The sequence below is a fragment of the Saccostrea echinata genome, unplaced genomic scaffold, assembly GCF_033153115.1.
Source record: "Saccostrea echinata isolate AGI-Se365-2 ecotype Australia unplaced genomic scaffold, CSIRO_AGI_Sech_v1 ptg000054l, whole genome shotgun sequence".
In the NCBI taxonomy this organism is placed as follows: Eukaryota; Metazoa; Mollusca; class Bivalvia; order Ostreida; family Ostreidae; genus Saccostrea; species Saccostrea echinata.
In genome coordinates, this window is record NW_026889803.1 from 68,776,175 (window position 1) to 68,797,154 (window position 20,980).

General features: G+C 31.1%; 1 long non-coding RNA gene across 1 annotated transcript; it reads left to right on the forward strand.

The window, feature by feature from the left end:
- Positions 1-9,345: 9,345 nt before the first annotated feature.
- On the forward strand, positions 9,346-10,492 carry LOC133205546 (uncharacterized). Its single transcript, XR_009723623.1, has 4 exons — positions 9,346-9,446; positions 9,994-10,075; positions 10,176-10,270; positions 10,423-10,492. It is a non-coding gene; the product is annotated as an uncharacterized LOC133205546 (long non-coding RNA).
- The last annotated feature ends 10,488 nt before the right edge of the window (positions 10,493-20,980 follow it).

Sequence of the window (20,980 nt, forward strand, 5' to 3'; positions counted from 1 at the left end):
TTATCGTGTTCTGCGTGTATCTGATTTTGCGTTTACCGTGTTTTGCGTGTATTCGATTTCGTGATTATCGTATTTTGTGTGTAACTGATATCGTGTTTTGCGTGTATCCGATTTTGTGTTTATTGTGTTTTGCGTGTATCCGAATTTGTGTTTATCGTGTTTTGCTTTATTAGGTTTTGCAATCATTGGGATGGCTGTTTATCCCATTGTATCGTGCCTGCATCAGATTTTGCGTTTATCGTGTTTTGCATTTATCAGATATTGCGTTTATCAGGTTTTGCATTAACCGTGTCCTGCATTTATCAGGTTTTGCATTTATCGTGTTTTGCTTAAGTTTTGCGTTTATCGTGATGGCTGTTATTCTATCGTATGGGGCATGAATCTTATTGTATCATGCGTGTATCCTAACTTACCTTGTATCAAGTCAATTAAGAGTAATGTTGCAGGAACTGTTATAATTTTTAAAAATAAATTCTTAAATTCTTATAAAAAAATAAGTTCTTAAATTCTGATAAAACTTCTTTACAACATTTCATTGACGAAGGGTATGGGTAGTGGGAGGTCTGTTTAGTTATCTTGGTCCTTTTTGATTGGTTAAACCCCCTGGGAGATCGGGGGCTTAGAGAATAGATCCCCAGCCTAATAGGGGCTTGTCGTAAGAGGCGACAGAATTTTCCAAAAAATACATTCTGTATCGGTAAAGGTTTTTCAACTAAATCAAAGAACTTAAGATTAGGTTTTATTCTAATGAATGCTATGTCTAAATACACATCACATGCACACACCACCGTTTAGGCATAGCATTCATTAGAATAATAAACTTTCATTTTCTTAACCAAAAAAATCATCAGTTAGAAATTAGGATTAAATTATCTGAGTCCTAAATTACAAAATAAAGATATAAAGTAAATTCTTTACAAGTTTAATTTTCATTTGTTAGTTTTGAATAATTTTAAAAATTTAATTTAAATATCAATTGATTATAGACTTAGTACTCTTAAAACTAAATAATAAAAATTATTAAAGAAAAACTGAATAAAATCTTGAAATAACTTCTTTAGAATCTTGTTTTCCATACAACTAAAAACAGCTAGAGGTTAGCTTTAAATTGATTATTTGCTTAGTGCTCTAAACACTAAATAATAAAAATTGAATAAGTAAAAACCGAATGAGTTCTTAAGATAAGGTTCTTCAATTCTTTAACAACTTATTTTTCATGCAGCCGAGAACAGTTAAAGGTTTTATAGATAATTTTAGAATTGAATTTAAATATAAATTGATTATTTGCTTAATGCTCTTGAAACTAAATAAAGAAAATAAAATAAAGAAGCTAGATAAATTCTTCAAGTAAGTTCTGAAATTCTTTAAAAACTTACTTCTCATAGAACTAAAAAGAGTAATAGATTACTTTTAAATAATTTAGAAATTGAATTAAAATATTCATTCTTGGGTAAGTCCTTTAAAAATTCATGTCTTCTGGCGCATGTACTTATTGTATTGTGCGTGTATCGGATTTCGTGTTTATCGTGTTTTGCGTGTATCTGATTTTGCGTTTATCGTGTTTTGCGTGTATTCGATTTCGTGTTTATCGTATTATGTGTGTAACTGATATCGTGTTTTGCGTGTATCGTATTGTTTATCATGTTCTGCGTGTATCTGATTTTGCGTTTATCGTGTTTTGCGTGTATTCGATTTCGTGTTTATCGTATTTTGTGTGTAACTGATATCGTGTTTTGCGTGTATCCCATTTCGTGTTAATCATGTTCTGCGTGTATCTGATTTTGCATTTATCGTGTTTTGCGTGTTTATCGTATTCTGTGTGTAACTGATATCGTGTTTTGCGTGTATCCGATTTTGTGTTTATCGAGTTTTGCTTTATTAGGTTTGATAAATAATTTTAGAATTGAATTTAAATATAAATTGATTATTTGCTTAGTTCTCTTGAAACTGAATAAAGAAAATAAAATAAAGAAGCTAGATAAATTCTTCAAGTAAGTTCTGAAATTCTTTAAAAACTTATTTCTCATAGAACTAAAAAGAGTACTTTTAAATAATTTAGAAATTGAATTAAGATATTGATTCTTGGCTAAGTCCTTTAAAAATTCAGTAATAAAAATGAGATAATAAAAAAAAAGATTTTACCAGTTCTTTAATTTCTTAAAAACTCATTTTTCAAAACAACAAAAAACAGTAAGAGATAAGCTTGAAATAATATTAAAATTGAATTTAACTTAAGTACAAATGGATTATTGGCAAAGTACTCTAAAAACAAAATAATGTGAAAATTAAATAAATAAATACTAATAGAGTACCTGCAACATATTCTTGAAATTCTATCAAGTCTTATCGCGCATGTACTTACTGTATTGTGCATGTATCCGATTTCGTGTTTTGCGTGTATCCGATTTCGTGTTTATCGTGTTCTGCGTGTATCTGATTTTGCATTTACCATGTTTTGCGTGTATCTTATCATGTTGTGCATGTATCCTATCATGTTGTGCGTGTATCCTATCGTGTTTTGCGTGTATATCATATTGTGCGTGTATCCCATTGTGTTGTGCGTGTATCCTATTGTGTTGTAAAGCATGATGATGTGGGCTCTGTATTACATTTAGGAGTGCTTCGATAATAATTAAAACATATCCCCCCTCCCCCTGTGGACACCCTATCAAACATCCCCTCTCTCTGTCTGTGCATTTTCTAAGTAGTTGTATATATAGTTAGTTAGTTTTGCATGGTAATTAAAAATTTAAGAATGCCAAAAAAAAAAAAAAACAAAAAAAAACAAAAAAAAACAAGAAAACAAAAAAAATACAAAAAAAAATTTGCATGGTAGTCATAGTCTTCTTAGATTCATGCTGTAAACATGGAAGTTTATGCGTAAAGTTAATTTTGCTAAAAACACGATAAATAACCCCTGCATTCTAATGCCTTAGATGTATTATTTCATAATTCATTGCTTCATTATCATGGAAATAATCCCTTGTGTGATGTTCTGGCTTCTAATGAGCATAATTAACCACACAAATAAATATCCAGTTTTACAGTTTTGCATGGTAGTTTTTGAACTGTTCAAGTTATTTGAACTTACTATTATATGTTGCATCTAAACCAAACTGATTGCAATGATGGTGTATTATTTTTGATGATTATAAGTCTGATGGAAGCATTGACATGCTACACTTTATACATTTATGATCCAGAGACTGAGGATAAGGAGATTATCTTTTGTTTATTTAGTACAAGAACCATTTTCTACATGCTGTAGTTGGATGTTCAGCACAATGCATTCTCTGAATGCTGCATATGGTGTGTGATTCCTGTATCAGTGACAGTGTTTGAGGTCTATGTGTCTCTTATTTTTATACTTCAGTGACTTGTGTTCTATGTTAATCTCCATCTTATTGCTTTTGGTGTCTTTACCAAACATGCAGTGATGGTCAAGAATGTTCCGTCTGCTTTTTGTCTGGGTGCTCATTGGATTACCTACCCACTATATCCCAGACAGTATTCTATAGAATGCTTGCTCAATGCAAGTACGGTGTATATATATACAGGCCATGTTTTTGAATGTGCCTTTTGATGTTTATTTAGTCCCATTAGGACAGCTTGAGTAGTTTTGATGCACATGTATATAGTATATATTATATATTCTCATCATTTAATTATGTTATTGTATTAATTGGCTTCCCATACATCTCCGCATTTATGTGACCTGCATGCACATATCTTACACTCTGTATTGCCTACAACCATTACTTCCTGTTAGCTCTTTCATCTTGAGGGAAGATGTAGCTTAACCCAAAAGTAGGTCACCATGGCCTCATTTGGGAATGTTTTGGCTATGCATGGTCAAATTGTGTCATGGTCATATCTTGTGCACTATGGTCATAGGAGCATCCAGCCTTGTCAGTTCATGCATCTTCAGCAAAGGTGTTATAACCCCAAAATAGGTCACCATGGTTCATTTGAGAAATTTTCAAAATACTTGTCATAACTTGATGTTTTCTTTCACACTTGTCAGTTGATATTGTTTTGGGTAAAGATGTAACCCAATAGTAGGTCACCATAGCCACATTTTTTGGCAATTATCATGGTTATGTCTTTATCATAACTTGTGCATTTTGATGCCTAGGACTATTTTACCTTGTAAGTTAATGCACCTTTGGACAAGGTGTTTTACAACCTTAAATAGGTCACTGTGGCCTCATTTTGGAATCATTTTATGGCAATGTGTAGTCGCATGCTTGATCATGCATATATCTTGTTCACTGAGGCCAAGGGCCTTCAGAGTTTACCTTGGGAGTTGATGCATATATATATCTTACTGAAAGGTTGTCGTGGCCTAAAATTAGGTACCATGGTCATGTTTTGGGATTTAGAGCTAAATTTATAAATATACCAGACCCATCTATCATGTATTCTAACAGTGCAGTTATTTACATAAATATCAATGTATTTGATGTATGCATTTGCTGACATATTAAAATTTAAAGATCTGTATTTTTTTTTTTCAGAATGCCAAGAAAAGGCCCAGCTTATAGTGTTACCTTTTCCATCCAAAAGTCTGTCTTTCCATTGTAACTCCAACATTTTTTTCTTTCCTAATGTCCTGCATTGAATTTGGAACTAATTTCATAGACTGTATGTTTTGTTTTTCAGGTCAAAGACAGTAACTGCATTTTCTCATCGAAATAGCAAGTAATTTGCATAGATTGTGTTTTGTTTTCAGGTTAAAGAAATTACTAACTGTATATTTTCTATTTAAAATTGGAACTAATATTTGAATAGATTTTGTGTTGTTTTTCAGGTTAAAGACCATAACTGTATTTTCTCATTGAAATTGGAAATAATTTGCAAATATTGTGTGTTTTGTTTTTCAGGTTCAGGACAAGAACTATTAATTTTCTCATTGAAATTGGAACTATTAATTTGCCTAGATTGTGTGTTTTGTTTTTCAGATTAAAGAGGGTATAACTATTATTTTCTCATTGAAATTGGAACTAATTTGCATAAATTGTGTTTTGTTTTTCAGGTTCAGGACAGTAACTATTAATTTTCTCATTGAAATTGGTACTAATTTGCCTAGATTGTGTGTTTTGTTTTTCAGATTGTAGAGCATATAACTAATTTTTTTCTCATTGAAATTGGAACTTTTTTCAGGTTTAAGACAGTAACTGTATTTTCTCATTAAAAATGGAACTACTTTGAATAAATTGTGTGTTTTGTTTTTCAGGTTCAAAACAGTAATTAATAAGTGTATTTTTCATTGAAATTGGAACTAATTTAAATACATTGTTTTGTTTTGTTTTGTTTTTTTTTCAGATTAAAGACATGTAGTAACTGTATTTTTTCATTTGAAATTGGAACTAACTTGCATAGATTTTCTCAGTTCTGTTTTTCAGGTTTAAAGAAGTAATTGTATCAGTTTTTTGTCATTATTGAAGTTGGAACTAATTTGGATTGATTGTGTGTTATGTTTTTCATGTTTAAGAAGCATAATTACTAACTGTATGTATTTTCTCATTGAAAGTGGAAATAATTTGCACAGATTTTGTGTTTTGTTTTTCAGGTTAAAGACAGTAACTATTGTCTTATTGAACTTGGAACTACTTTGATTAAATAGTGGATTTTTTTTTTTTTTGGTTTTGTTTTGTTTTTTTTCAGGTTCAAGAAGTTACTAATTGTATGTATTTCTCATTGAAATTGGAACTAATAGATTGTGTCTTTTGTTTTTCAGGTGAAAGACAATATATATATCCATTTTCTTGCATTAAAATTGAAACTTATTGGAATAGATTATGTGTTTGTTTGTTTGGTTTTTTTTTCAGGTTATAAACAGTAACTGTATTTTCTCATTGAAATTGGAACTAATCTGCATATATTGTTTTTTGTTTTCAGTTTAAAGACAGTAACTAATGTATTTTTTTTATTGAAGATACAACTTATTTGTAGATCATTGTCTGTCTGACTGTTTGCTTCAGGTCCCATTAATACAATTTGCAGATATTAAAGCAAACCTATAAATGCGTTGTTTATACTGCAGATATTGCAGCAAACCTATAAATGCTTTTTTTTATATAATGCACACTTCAGAAGCTGCATATTGAGAGGTATACCTTTCAGGCTTATCATTGACTATTGTTTAGGATTAAACTGTCTTTAGTTTCATCTGACAAAAAGATTGAGAATTAAAAATTATTTTGATAACCAAACTTGACCTGGTATATTTTAATGATTATTATGAATGTAAGAATTAGCATTGGGATGCACACATTGAATCAAAATTAACAATTAATGTAGTATTGTACACGACATTTCTGTGATATATCTGGGATTATGGGAATTTATTGTAGTATTGTACACATGACATTTCTGTGATATATCTGGGATTATGGGAATTTATTGTAGTATTGTACACATGACATTTCTGTGATATATCTGGGATTATGGGAATTTATTGTAGCATTGTACACTTGGCATTTCTATGATATATCTGGGATTATGGGAATTTATTGTAGTATTGTACACATGACATTTCTATGATATATCTGGGATTATGGGAATTTATTGTAGTATTGTACACATGACATTTCTATGATATATCTGGGATTATGGGAATTTATTGTAGCATTGTACACATGACATTTCTATGATATAACTGGGATTATGGTAATTTATTGTAGTATTGTTCACATGGCATTTCTATGATATATCTGGGATTATGGGAATTTATTGTGTTTTATACATGACATTTCTATGATGTATCTGGGATTATAGGAATTTATTGTAGTATTATACATATGGAATTTTCTATGATACATCTGGGATTATGGGAATTTATTGTAGTACATGTATTTTACACATGACATTTCTTTGATATATCTTGGATTATGTGAATTTATTGAACAGTAGTATTGTACACATGACAATTCTATGATATATCTGGGGTTATGGGAATTTATTGTAGTATTGTACACATGACAATATTCTATGATATATCTGGGGTTATGGGAATTTATTGTAGTATTGTACACATGACAATATTCTATGATATATCTGGGGTTATGGGAATTTATTGTAGTATTGTACACATGACAATATTCTATGATACATCTGGAGTATGGGAATTTGATGTAGTATTGTACACATGGAATTTGTTGTAGTATTGTACACATGACAATATTCTATGATATATCTGTGGTTATGGGAATTCATTGTAGTATTGTACAGATGACATTTTCTATGGTATATCTGGGGTTATGGGAATTTATTGTAGTATTGTACAGATGACATTTTCTATGATATATCTGGGGTTATTGGAATTTATTGTAATATCAGACCTGGCAACCCTTCCACTTTTGGCATAATTCTTCTGCTTTCTAAAACTAAAATAAGTTGTTATGCCATGACAATCAATTTTATGCTTTTAAAATTTTTATGCTGAAAAAATGCATTATTTAATAGTTTTTGGTTGGTCAGTTATGATTATTGCTTCCTTTGTATCATACTTTAACAGTACCATAAGCTCAAGAAGTATTTAACACAATTTATTGAATATCTTCTCGCTCAATTTAATGCTAGTAGGTTGTAATTAAATGTAAACTGTAATTTGCAATGACTTAATGAATGTTAGAATGTCGTCGTTTTACAACAAATGAAGTTAATGTTAATAATGAATGATTTAAAACGTTTTTACTCTCTTCATTTTATGATATATAGCAGGCAGAATTGTTTAGATGAGATAGAAATGCAATGAGATGACAAAATTGTAAAATTTGAAGAATTATGCTTTTGCCTCTGAAATTCCACCAAAATTAAGCTTTAGACTTCATTTCTGCAATGAAAAGGGTAGGCAGGTCTGTTGTGTTGTACACGACAATTTCTGTAATATCATCTGGGGTTATGGGAATTTGTTATATTATTGATCACATGACAATATTCTATGATATATCTGGGGTAATGGGAATTTATTGTAGTATTGTACACATGACAATATTTTATGATATATCTGGGGTTATGGGAATTTATTGTAGTATTGTACACATGACAATGTTCTACGATATATCTGGGGTAATGGGAATTTATTGTAGTATTGTACACATAACAATATTCTATGATATATCTGGGGTTATGGGAATTTATTTTAGTATTGTACATGTGATGTTTTCTATGATATATCTGGTGTTATGGGACTTTATTAGATTGTACATAAGTTATTATTTGTAATTTATCTTGGGGTTTTGGAATTTATTGTAGTATTGTACACATGACTGTCCTATCTATGGTTTATTTGAAGTAATTGGAATTTCTTGTAGAATTGCCACATGACAATTTCTTTGGGATTATGGAAATTTATTGTAGCATTGTATTTATGACATTTTCTCTGATTGATCTGAAGTTATAGGAATTTGGCATGATATTGTACAAACATTTTCTGAGAATTTTATATGGGGTGTGTAATGAAAATGCCATGGAGTGGAGAAATTCTAGATGCTCTTGAAAGCTAATTGTTGACCATGGAACTGTAAATGCTGACCTCTGTCTAAGCAAGGAAACTGTTAAGGTCACAATGAGTCTGGAATTGTGTGGATATACATGTTCAGTTCACTTTTTATCTGAGACCCAACAGAATACTGTACAAGAAGAGGCAAAGGAAACGACTGAAGACATGAAGGCGCTGAAGACGAGAAGCGATACCAGTTTTTGTATAAATACAGAAGCCAGTGCAGGTATGTTATTTACAAACTTGTTAATTAAGGAAGCTCTGAAAACTTCTTACTGAAGAGTTTTGATTCTAAGGAAGTTATGCAGTTGGAATGATCTGCCCTGTTTTGTAAAATGGAATAAACAGAAACAATTTACAGTAAATGACACAATATAAAAATGACTACTTGTATCCATAATATATTGGACCAAGATAAAGATCTTATTAAAAAAAAAATGTGTATATTTCCTTAATGAATTAGTAAACATCAGTGATTTTTGTTCCATAATACTTTTTTGGATATTTTACCTGGAGAAATACGGCAAGCACCTTTTGTCAAAGGTGAAGAAGATAAAAATCTACATTTTTATAATTGTATGATATAATTATTGATTTTCTTAATAGTGATCAGAAAACATTTTCATGCATGTTTATAAGAGCTTTCTTAAAAGATCTATTTAACCATGATTTTGTGGGAATAAATGATGTACGTATTAATATCCTGTTGTACAATGTAATTAAATTATACCAAAAGAATGACAAGTAGATGTCTCTTACAGCCAAAATCGACACTGATGGTAATCCCCATCTAAAGAACATCCTGCTAACTTGACCTTAGATTTACCGCCATTCATACCAGAAGTTTGAAATCAATGGAGAGGAGAGTGGCTATGGAGAAATATGCTGAGGAAAACATGAAGAAAGAAAACATGACGGCCTTAGTGAAAGAAATGATATTGTAAGCAAAATTATGATTTATAGAAAATACCTCTTACAAGGTAATTAATTTAAATGTAGTCTGTAGATCAAAAATATTTTGTGAACCCTATTTTAGCAAGATGATTTTTTGATGCATGTATTCTTGCAAAGTGAAATTTTAATAAAATTAGTTAATGATTTACAAATTGATCCTTTCTGAATTAAATATATATATGAGAGTAAAATATTCACTAACAGAATTCTTTCATAAGTACACAAAAATAAAGTTATTGAAAAAAAATGTGATTTAAAGTATAGATGTAAATACTGTAACCCAACTATTATTCATGTTATATCTTTTATTCGTGACTCGTTGGTTTGAAATCGATCCGCGACGATTAATTTTTGCAAATGAGGAATTGTTCTATACAAATACAAAGCAAAATAAATGGTTCGCAGTGATTAATATTCACGAGTTAAAGTAGGTTGTGAAATTGGCAAATATTTCTTGCATGCGAATAATAGTTGGTTTACAGTAATTAACATACAGTACATTTATAATTATAAGACAATTTTTTTTATTTTAGGGCTATTTCACAGAAGAGGAGGGAAGAATTCAAGAAGTTTTTCGGGATTTAGAGTTGGCTAAAATTTAAGATGGATTTTTTGGTAAATTTAAAATTTAACTTTTTATCATATTAGAAAATTATTTAAAGATGAAGGAGCAGCATTTATCAGTAATGCTAACTTCTGTTATGTTTCTCTTCAGAGATGTGACAATTATAGACTGGTAGAATTTATCTGCTGTGAAATTGACCAGGATGTATTTGACTGCCTTGATCAACTGTCCATATAATCATTATGGTAAATATCAAACTTCAATTTTAGCCATCTGAACACTTGCCAAGTAATGCCAAATTTTAATCCTAGCTAAAATTTCTGCTTTTGCATGTAGTAATGCGTATTCATGAATGATTAATATTCACGAGAATATAATTATTTTAATATTTAATTAGTTCTGGAGGGTCCAAACTCAAACCTAACATTCTTGAGGTACTACAAGCCTTAGGAGAGAAGCCATTTGCCAAAAAATGTCCAAAATACATTTGAAGTGATGATCATCGTCAACGGTAATTTTTTATTTTTTAAGATTACTACGTACTGTATTGTTCAAAAATGCGTAGAACGCAGGTATGGATTCTGGCAGAGGTGCTTCATACGCTAAATTGCCCCCTCTAAAACAAAAAAATAAGAGATAATTTTCATTGTCTTACATTGATGTAAGACAGTCATTTATGATATTGATATAAAGTGATTTATGTGCTAAAATAAGATTCTACAAATTGTGAACTATCAGGAGCTTGGGGGGGGGGGGCTTTTCCCCAAACCTCCAACTGGACCCTGCCTCTCTGGGACCTCAGCAGAACCAATGCCCCTTGCCATTTTAAAGTACCTTCTCTGGGAAAGCAAAATCCTGGATCCACACCTGAAATGCACTTGTGTGAAAGATTTTGTAACTTAAGATTTTGATATAGTTCTGGAAAGCTAAGCTTTACTCATGATGTCTGTCAATACAGAGTTTGAGCTATTTTTATTAATTTTTTTCTTTCGCGAACAAACAGTCTAACTTGTATTATTGTAGGATAATAAAGTTCTTGTGAATAAAAAGGGATTAACAGTTCTAGTCTTGAAAAATTTACTTCTTCTATTCAATTAAAGTTATTGAAATCAAGTCGGTTAATAATCAACTTGAATTATTATTACATTTACACATTTAAATGATTCTCTTCTAGAAGGTTTATTCCAGAATTGGCATAGATCAATGAATAATATTGAAAATAACCTTTAAATCATTTTAAAAATTTTTTAACGGATTTGGTTCTTTTATTATTTCAGGCTTTGGGTAAAGGTTGTCTGTAATTGCCAAGTCAACATTTACCAAGCCAATATCTGGTGCCTCTCGCAAGCTGAAGAATATATAGAAAAACCAACATTCATCACATTTGATCTTGCAGCTACCAGACTTGGTAAGTTGTTCAACTAAGATCCTAGTTTTGGCAAAAAGTGGTTGTTTCTATCATTATCTATCATTAACTTTGTCTAAAAACTTGTATGCTAAATATCACAGTAAAAAATGAAAATAAGGGGGGGGGGGTATTTCTATAGACTTATATCTAGAACATTATTTTTAGGCAAAATTGGGTTGTTTCTATTATTATTATCTGCATTAATACCCTTAATACTTGTACTTTATATATCATGGTAAAAAAATATAATTTAATATTGCATTTCTATAGTGTTGGACAAGGAGCCTTGCCCTGTATTACTCAAACTGGAGCGGTGGAGGTAGAGTCCGGGGATATTTTCACTATCTGTGTTCTTCCCAGAATTCCTATATGGCCTGGAGGTAGACTCGGGAGATATCAAAATTTCACTGTCGTGTTCTTCCAAGAATTCCCTTAGAGTCTGGAGCAGAGCAAACCACCAGAATAGTCTGCAATGGAACCTTAGTTTTTGCTCATGGATAATTTTGACAACTTTATTGTATTATTGTACAGACGGCATTTTCTAGGGTTAAGGAAATTCAGTGTAGCATTGTACTGACATTTTTATGAATTATCTTCGGTTACGAAAATTTAATTTTGTATTGTTTACTTGATATTTTCTAGGATTTATCTGGAGATATAGAAATTAATGCATTATTGTATTATACTTTATATGATTTATTTGGGCTATTTTAATTATTCATGATCAACAGTATAACTCTCTCTGTGGTAAGTTATGTGTAAGTTATTTTTCTTTGAATTGTCTTGAATTAATATGAATTTTAAACAGTATTGTATACTTTATTATTTCTATGATATACCTGGGGTCATTGAGATTATGGGAATTTATTGTAGTATTGTATACTTTATATGATATTTCGGGGTTATTTGGGATGATGGGAATTTATTGCAGTATTGTATACCTAATAGTTTTTATGATGTATGTGGAATTAAGTGGGATTATAGGGATTTCATGGAGCATTGTATTCTTTATAGTTTTTATGATATATTGGGGGTTAATGGGGTTATGGGAATTTCACTTAGTAATCTACACTTTATAGTTTCTTAGATATATCGGGGGTTATTGGGGGTATTAGAATTTCATGTTGTTTTGTATTTATAGTTTCTATGATTTATTTGGGGTTGAGGGGATTAGGAAATTTCATGTAGTATTGTGTACTTTATAGTTTCTGTAATATATCTGGGGTAATTAGGGTTACGAGAATATCATGTAGTATTGTATACTTTATAGTTTCTATGATTTATTCGGGGTTAATGGGGTTAGGGAATTTCATGTAGTATTGTATACTTTATAGTTTCTGTAATATATAGGGGGTAATTAGGGTTACAAGAATTTAGTGTAGTAGTGTATACTTTATAGTTTCTATGATTTATTCGGGGTTAATGGGGTTAGGGAATTTCATGTAGTATTGTATACTTTATAGTTTCTGTAGTATATAGGGGGTAATTAGGGTTACAAGAATTTAGTGTAGTAGTGTATACTTTATAGTTTCTATGATTTATTCGGGGTTAATGGGGTTAGGGAATTTCATGTAGTATTGTATACTTTATAGTTTCTGTAGTATATAGGGGGTAATTAGGGTTACAAGAATTTAGTGTAGTAGTGTATACTTTATAGTTTCTATGATTTATTCGGGGTTAATGGGGTTAGGGAATTTCATGTAGTATTTTGAACTTTATAGTTTCTGTAATATATAGGGGGTAATTAGGGTTACAAGAATTTAGTGTAGTAGTGTATTCTTTATAGTTTCTATGATTTATTCGGGGTTAATGGGGTTAGGGAATTTCATGTTATATTGTATACTTTATAGTTTCTGTAGTATATAGGGGGTAATAAGGGTTACAAGAATTTAGTGTAGTAGTGTATACTTTATAGTTTCTATGATTTATTCGGGGTTACAGTCCCTGAAACGTTCTACTTTCCCACTTGAACGGTGAGCGAACGCTGAACGAACGGTGAACGAACGCTGAACGAACGCAGAGCGAACGGTGAGTGAACGATGTGTGAACGCTGAACGCAACTTGGTGAACGATGTGTGAACGGTGAACGGTGAGCGAACGCAGAACGCGAACGGAGCGCAAACGCGAACGCAAAGTGAACGGTGAACGAACGGTGAACGCAAGATGAACGATATATTCGGAATGCCTCTGATCTTTTCCTTGCATTGAAACTATTTTATTGTATTATAATGTCAGGTGCCAAAAAAAATAATAAATAAGTTAACCAATAAATGAATGAATAAATAAGTAAATAAAATAAATTCTCCAAAATTGTCCTAAGAAAGACGATTCATGCACATTAAGTTTTTAATCACACGATTTTTAACGCATTAAAACATTACAATTGTTGCCGAACGCTGAAGTATAAAAGATATTTTTTTAGTTGGAAAATAAAAATGTTTATTCTTAATTGATAACAAATCAGAGAAAACTTCTGACTTATAGAATGAATTAAAGCGATTGTAACATCCATTTATATATGTATCTCCGTGTCAAGGCGATTTCATGTAAAGTAATAAAAAAAATTAATTACAAAGGTCAGTGGACGTTTTGCATTTATACGCTCGTATTTTAAATGTTTGATACAATAATATATTATGTGTCATTTCTATTTTTCATGATGATTTATTGAGCCGAATTCTACATGTATCTGTAGATGGCTGTGATTATACTCAGACAAGATAATACAAAGATACATATTCATATTATTTGTTATAAATTCAATTTTCATAACTTGATATTTAAGTAATATGCTGTTATAATTTTTATCAAACAGACAAATGAGAGAGAGAGAGAGAGAGAGAGAGAGAGAGATTCCGTTTCAGCCCCCCCTTCCTTTCAGGCTTCACTAAATGTTTGCACCTATATCAAACAATAACTCTGATATTTTTTTTCTAAATATATTAGACAGTGAAAGTAACTCTTTTTTTTATCAACAAATCATATCCATCTGTTTGACAGTATTACTCTTTTTAAATTTTCCTGCTTCAAGTTCACACGAAGTCCACGTGCTTGTCCTGTCAATCAAAATCATTCGACACTGTGCAGGTGTGAAAGTTTCGTCACATCGAAGACGAAGTGCGAGTATTTCCAACAAGTTTATAACATTTATTTTTATCATTTCTAGATTTGATACCAACATTTGAATAATTAGTGAATAAAATATATTGGGCATTAACACTTGAATTTGAAACATACTCTCTGCCAATTTCAAATACCACCGCCGACACGTGTACATTTTGAACTACTATTGTTTTGTGACTTTTTTTAGATGCATGTTTGCTTTGAGACTGAAATTTTTGTTCTAAAAAAGACCTTAACTTTTTTTTAACAGGTTAATTAAAATTTTCTGGAAATACAGTACTGACTAAGTAACAGATTTAGGGGAAAAGGGGGGGGGGGGTATTAATTATATCGAATAGCAAACATATAAAGTTACGGTGAAGAAAGATTTCTTCTCTATAACTATAGACTTTACATACATGTATTATAGTAGCGAATATTCTGTAGTGCATTACATTTTAAATAAATATTTCCTTTAAACACACTATCAATTTAATTCGCTCCAAAGATAATAAATTTACAGGATATCCGCAGTACTATGTATAACTCTAAGAACTAGTTCTATCATATTTTCTGTAGTAATTGAATTAAAAAAACGCGTTAGAAATAAATATTTTCGTAATTTTGCTGCGTAATTATTTGACTTGGATAATTATATCTCCATTAACGATTTGTCGTCTTTAACAAAACATCAAAATGTTGCAGTGCTTGAAGTATTTGCACATTGGCCTTAGTTAAATTTAATATTTCAGCATCGTTCTACATAGGTACAGGATGTGCTTATAACAACATTTTTTTTCCAGAGTAATTTAATAAATAACCTAATAGCTAAGTTAGAATAATAAAAATATATATCTTAGATTTTTCCCCCATGAAATAATGATTCTTCAAACACGATATGTTAGTATTAAATTAAAAAATCTGTAACTCCTTACCTACAAAAAGATAAGTCCTTTCACTTGGGAGTTCCGAATGGCAATGACAACTGAACGATAGGTGAACGCTGAACGCAAGGTGAACGCAAAGTGAACGGAACGAAGAGCGAACGCTGAACGCTTTGTGAACGGTGAACGCGAGCGCACGGTGAACGGTGAACGCAAAACTGTGAACGGAGAGCGAACGGTGAACGCACGGTGAACGAACGGTGAACGCACGCTGAACGAACGGTGAACGAACGGTGAGCGAACGGAAAAATGGGAAAGTAGAACGTTTCAGGGACTGTAATGGGGTTAGGGAATTTCATGTAGTATTTTGAACTTTATAGTTTCTGTAATATATAGAGGGTAGTTAGGGTTACGAGAATTTAGTGTAGTAGTGTATACTTTATAGTTTCTATGATTTATTCGGGGTTAATGGGGTTAGGGAATTTCATGTAGTATTGTATACTTTATAGTTTCTGTAATATATAGGGGGTAATTAGGGTTACAAGAATTTAGTGTAGTAGTGTATACTTTATAGTTTCTATGATTTATTCGGGGTTAATGGGGTTAGGGAATTTCATGTTATATTGTATACTTTATAGTTTCTGTGATATATTGGGGGTTATTGGGGTTATGGGAATTTATGTAGCATTGAAAAGTTAATAGTTTCTATCATTTATATTATCTTTGGTTATAGGGATTTGTGTGGTTCTCATGCAGTATTGTATACTGTATAGTTTCAGAATAATAGAGTATTGAATACTTGTCTTTTTTTTTTTTTTTTTTTTTTTTTTTTTTAACAGATTTTGTCTTTTTTAATCAATGAGTTATCTAGCATTCTTGGAATTAATTATTGTAGTATTGTGCATTATTATTAGTATTATGACATTATTTTTTTTGGATTTTTGGAATTTAATGTAGTACAGGTGTATTGTTTTGTATACATTACATGTGTAGGGTTTATCTGGGGTTTATGGGCATTTAAAGTTAAGTATTTTACACATCACATTAAACTATGGGATTTTGTTGTAGCATCACACACATGGCATATTTCTGTAATATATCTAGGTTATAAAGATTTATTGTAGTATTACACACATATAACATTTTCTCTGATTTATTGGGGGAGGGGGGTGGGGCATAGATTTATTGTTTAACTGTACATGTGACAATTTCCATAATTGATCTGAAGCTATAATTATAAGGTTATGGGAATTAATGGCCATATTACACACATTACATTTTCTCTGATTTATCTCGGGTTATGGGGTTTAGTTATAGTTTTGAACACAGGATATTTATTGATTTAGGGTTTTGGGAATTTAATAAATTATTTTACACCTGACATTTTCTATGAATTAATTATGGGGTAATGGAATTTAAATGTAGTTTTATACATATGGTTATAAGAATTTAATGTTATATTGTACATATCATGACATTTTCTATGATTGACCTTGGGATATGTAAATTTTTTGTTGTATTGTATGCTTGTTAATTTTATAAAGTATCTGTGCTTTTGTAAATTTAATTTTGTATTGTAGACTTGAAATTTTTTTTATGATTTTGTCTGGGGTTATACACCAATTTATTGTAGTACTGCACACTTCATATTATCTCGGCCTTTCAACTGCAGCTAGGGTTCGATGTTAAGAATGATAACTCATTACCGGAACTTGTTTAGAGCAGTTTCGGGGATCTAATTGTTTTCAAGCAAGTTAGTTTTTAGCGTTTTCCAAGTCTTTCTTTGCTGTCAGTAGAATCCAGTGGTTTTAAAATTTAGCACAAATGTGAAACTTGTTTACCATGTAGTTACGGACACTGTTTAATTACATATATGTAAAAATTTAAATTAAAATATAAAGTGAAATCTATCCCCTTTCCAAGTTTTAACCTGATTCAATTTTTATACTTGGTCGTTCTTCTTCGTGCTTAGTAACACAATTAAGTAAGATAATTAATTGTTGCATTTACTTGTAGAAATATATACATTTATATAGGAAGCACAAAAATGCATACACAAAAAACATGAAATTATATTTTCTTCTTCATAACAATTGACACCAAGAGAGTTAAAAATCTTGAATATAGTCCGTTCCCCATTCATTTGATCCCGTTATTTCAGGTAGAGTGAAGACATTCTCCTTCTTTTGGTCAACACTTTTGTGTACAAAACAATGTAAGGAACTCTTTTGTGTAAATAACAATACCAACTGAAGCAGCCTATATGTCATTCCTATAAACGATAACTCATAAATCGGCACTTAGTTGGTCAATTTCTACACTTGAGTTACCTGTCCTTAAAACACAACATCGTACAAGTCAATTATTAATAACTAAACTTTTTAATGATTTAATTTAAGGTATGCATAAGTAATAATCTTTTTTGATAATTTCTTGTATCTATAAATCTATCTATGAAATGTTTTTTACCATATACAAAACTCGAAAAATTAGTTGAAAGGCCTATATTATCTGTGATTTATCTAGGGTTTTGGAAATTCAATATAGTACACAATACATTTTCTATGATTTCTCTGGGATTATGGGAATTTAATGTTTTATTGTACACTTTACAATTACTATGAATCTAGGGCTATGGGAATCAAGTGTAGCATTGTACACATTACATTTTCTCGGATTTATAGCTGGGGTTATTAGAATTTATCGTGGTATGACACACTTCACATTTTCTATTATATACATGTATATGGGGTTATAGGAATTTAATATAGTATATTGAATACTTGAAATTTTCTCTGATTTATCTGGAGTCATGGGAATCTATTGTAGTATTATACAATTGACATTTTCTATGAATTATCAATGGTTATGGGAATTCAATTAGGTATTGTGTACAGGTACTTGAAATTTTCTATTATATTTCTAGGGTTGTGGGATATTATCTTACATTATCATAATTTACTGTAGTAATGTATACTTTATATTATTTTCTATGATTTATCTGGGGTTATGTGAATTTATGGTGGGTAATGGGAATTTAATGTAGTTATTTGTTTATATTTATCTGGGGGTTGGCATATTACTTATTTAGATCATAATCTTTGTTTTTTTTATGGTATCTCATTTTCAATTCAAGTTTGTTAAATAATGTGTCTTCCATTCTTTTGTTTGTCTTGTCTCTTTTTGTTTTGTTTTGTTTTTTTTAATGGGAAGCATAGGAATTTAATTAATGTGGATTTTGCTTATTAATAACATTGTATATTGTATTAAAAGATGTTGCTTTGTTTTCATGTGGTTGATTAACATTTACATACATCTACACATAGAAACAATAATGAACTTTGCAGGCATACATTAATGTCTATATAATGTTTGATCTTTTTCAGTGTCGCACACATGTGTCATTAAGTAGGTAAAAGTAATAGGGATTGACCAACTTGTTTTAGGTGTGCATTATGGGAGAGAATTAAGTTTTGTTCAGAGATTAGAACTGGTATGTAAATCAAACTTGCAGAGAATCAAAGTATAATAAGACAAATATGTCTTGGGAATGCGTTTGATGAGTTAATTGTTAATTAAGCTTGTTTACGATGATATGTCTTTCCAGAACTGAACATGCAAACATTTTACAATGCATCTATGGATGTTTATACTGATGCTTGCAATGGATTCTGAATAAGCCCTACATGTGCTTTAGACACTCATGCAGTGCAGTGTGATAGAGCTGCCTTTCTATGATGTTCTTTAAGTTGTATCGAACCCATGTTTGCACATATTGTGTGCCTACACATGAATGCTTTGCCCTAATGCAGCTTTGTATGCTGCATCTGACCTATATTTTATGACACAATCTACACTGTTTCATAAATTACTTGCTTTTGTTGCAAGTCGATGAGAACCAGTTTAGCTCATCAGGTACATCCACCTTAAGCTTTGTTTTTCAGATAAATCAGGATTTTGTGCATGTTAACCTTATTTTGTTACATGTAACTTGATACCTTTATATGCTTTATTATGTATTTATTGGTTTTTTATGTAAATAAATGTGTATTTATTTGTTAGTTGTGTAATTTTTTAAATGCATTTCTAATGTCATATGAAATGATAAGGTAAATGTTCATGTAGAGCTGCCTGCATGGTGCAGTGGTTAGATCTCGAGCATTTAATTGCTCCAGAGTTGTGGAGTAAAGTGTTGAACCTTAAGTCACAGGTTCGAATCCCATTGTGGGATATGGAGACTGGTACTTCGGATAAGATCATATCAACCGAGGTCCCATGTCACAGTAGGTGTTGGCAAGAAAAAGATCCCTCTATGGCCCTGAGTGCCAGGTATAGGTCTAAAATTTACAGCCCTCCATCAGCAAGTGCTGATGTCTTAAAATGAGTGAAAAATTCTCAAAAGGGGCATTGAACAAAGAAAAGTATAAGCTGAACTTCGGTATCTGGAATAATAGCATGGGTATTTTATGAAAATGTAAAAAGAAAAAAAAAGTTGTTCATCCCAGATTTGAAAGAAAAGTAGTAAGCTGGATGTCCTGAGTGCCAATACATTTTGTCTGAAATTTAGGTCTCAAGATCAGATCGGAAAAACTCAAATTAATATTCCAGGTTAGATTTAAATAAAAAATTAAATGTTCAAATATGTTGAAAAAAAAAGTTATTTTGAAATGAAACAAAACAAGCATTCTGAGAGTATTGCATTAGCAATACTAGTCCCCTACCGGCAAGTGTAATCTGGTTCCAGTTAAGAATTGAAAATGCCATAATTCCGTCAAAAATTAATGAAGCGGGAGGAAATGCAAACTTGATCTATAACTAATCAAGGTAAAGCCACTTACCAAAAATCAGCTCAATATCTACAAGCGTTTAGAAGAAAATTGCGGAAAACCCGTAAAAATTGAAAAGGCCGTAATTCCGTCAAAAATCAATGAAGCGGAACGAAATGCAAACTTGATCTGTAACTCATCAAGATACACTCGCATACCAAAAATCAGCTCAATATCTGCAAGCGTTTAGGAAAAAAGTGCGGAAAACCAAGTGGGACAGACTGACAGACAGACAGAGGGACAGACAGACAGAGGGACAGACGGACGGACAGACTCAGAGGAAACCTATAGTCCCCTCCGGTTTCACCGGTAGGGGACTAATAATGAGGAAGAATGAGGTGAGGACCCCTTTTGAAGCTATTATTCCTCGATTATCAAAGTTTATTTTCTCGGAAAGTACATGTATAAATTGTCAGTACCCATGTAATGTCATCTTTCGTATGTAACGGGAAATCCTGGCATAAAACAACACGGAGAAGAATGTCCAGTTTTCAATAAATTGATCATCATTTCAATATTTATACATGATATAACAACTGCCTCTGAAGTTAATATTAAAATATTATCTGAGTGTAATAGATATACATAAGAATCATTATACACATTGTCTCTTAAGTAAATATTTCACTATATGGAACTTACTACTGCTTTCCATGTATAAAGGGAGGTAACTCTTATAACCTTAATTGAAATACTTTTCACCATCGTGAAGAGTTATCTTTCTTATTTAGAAAA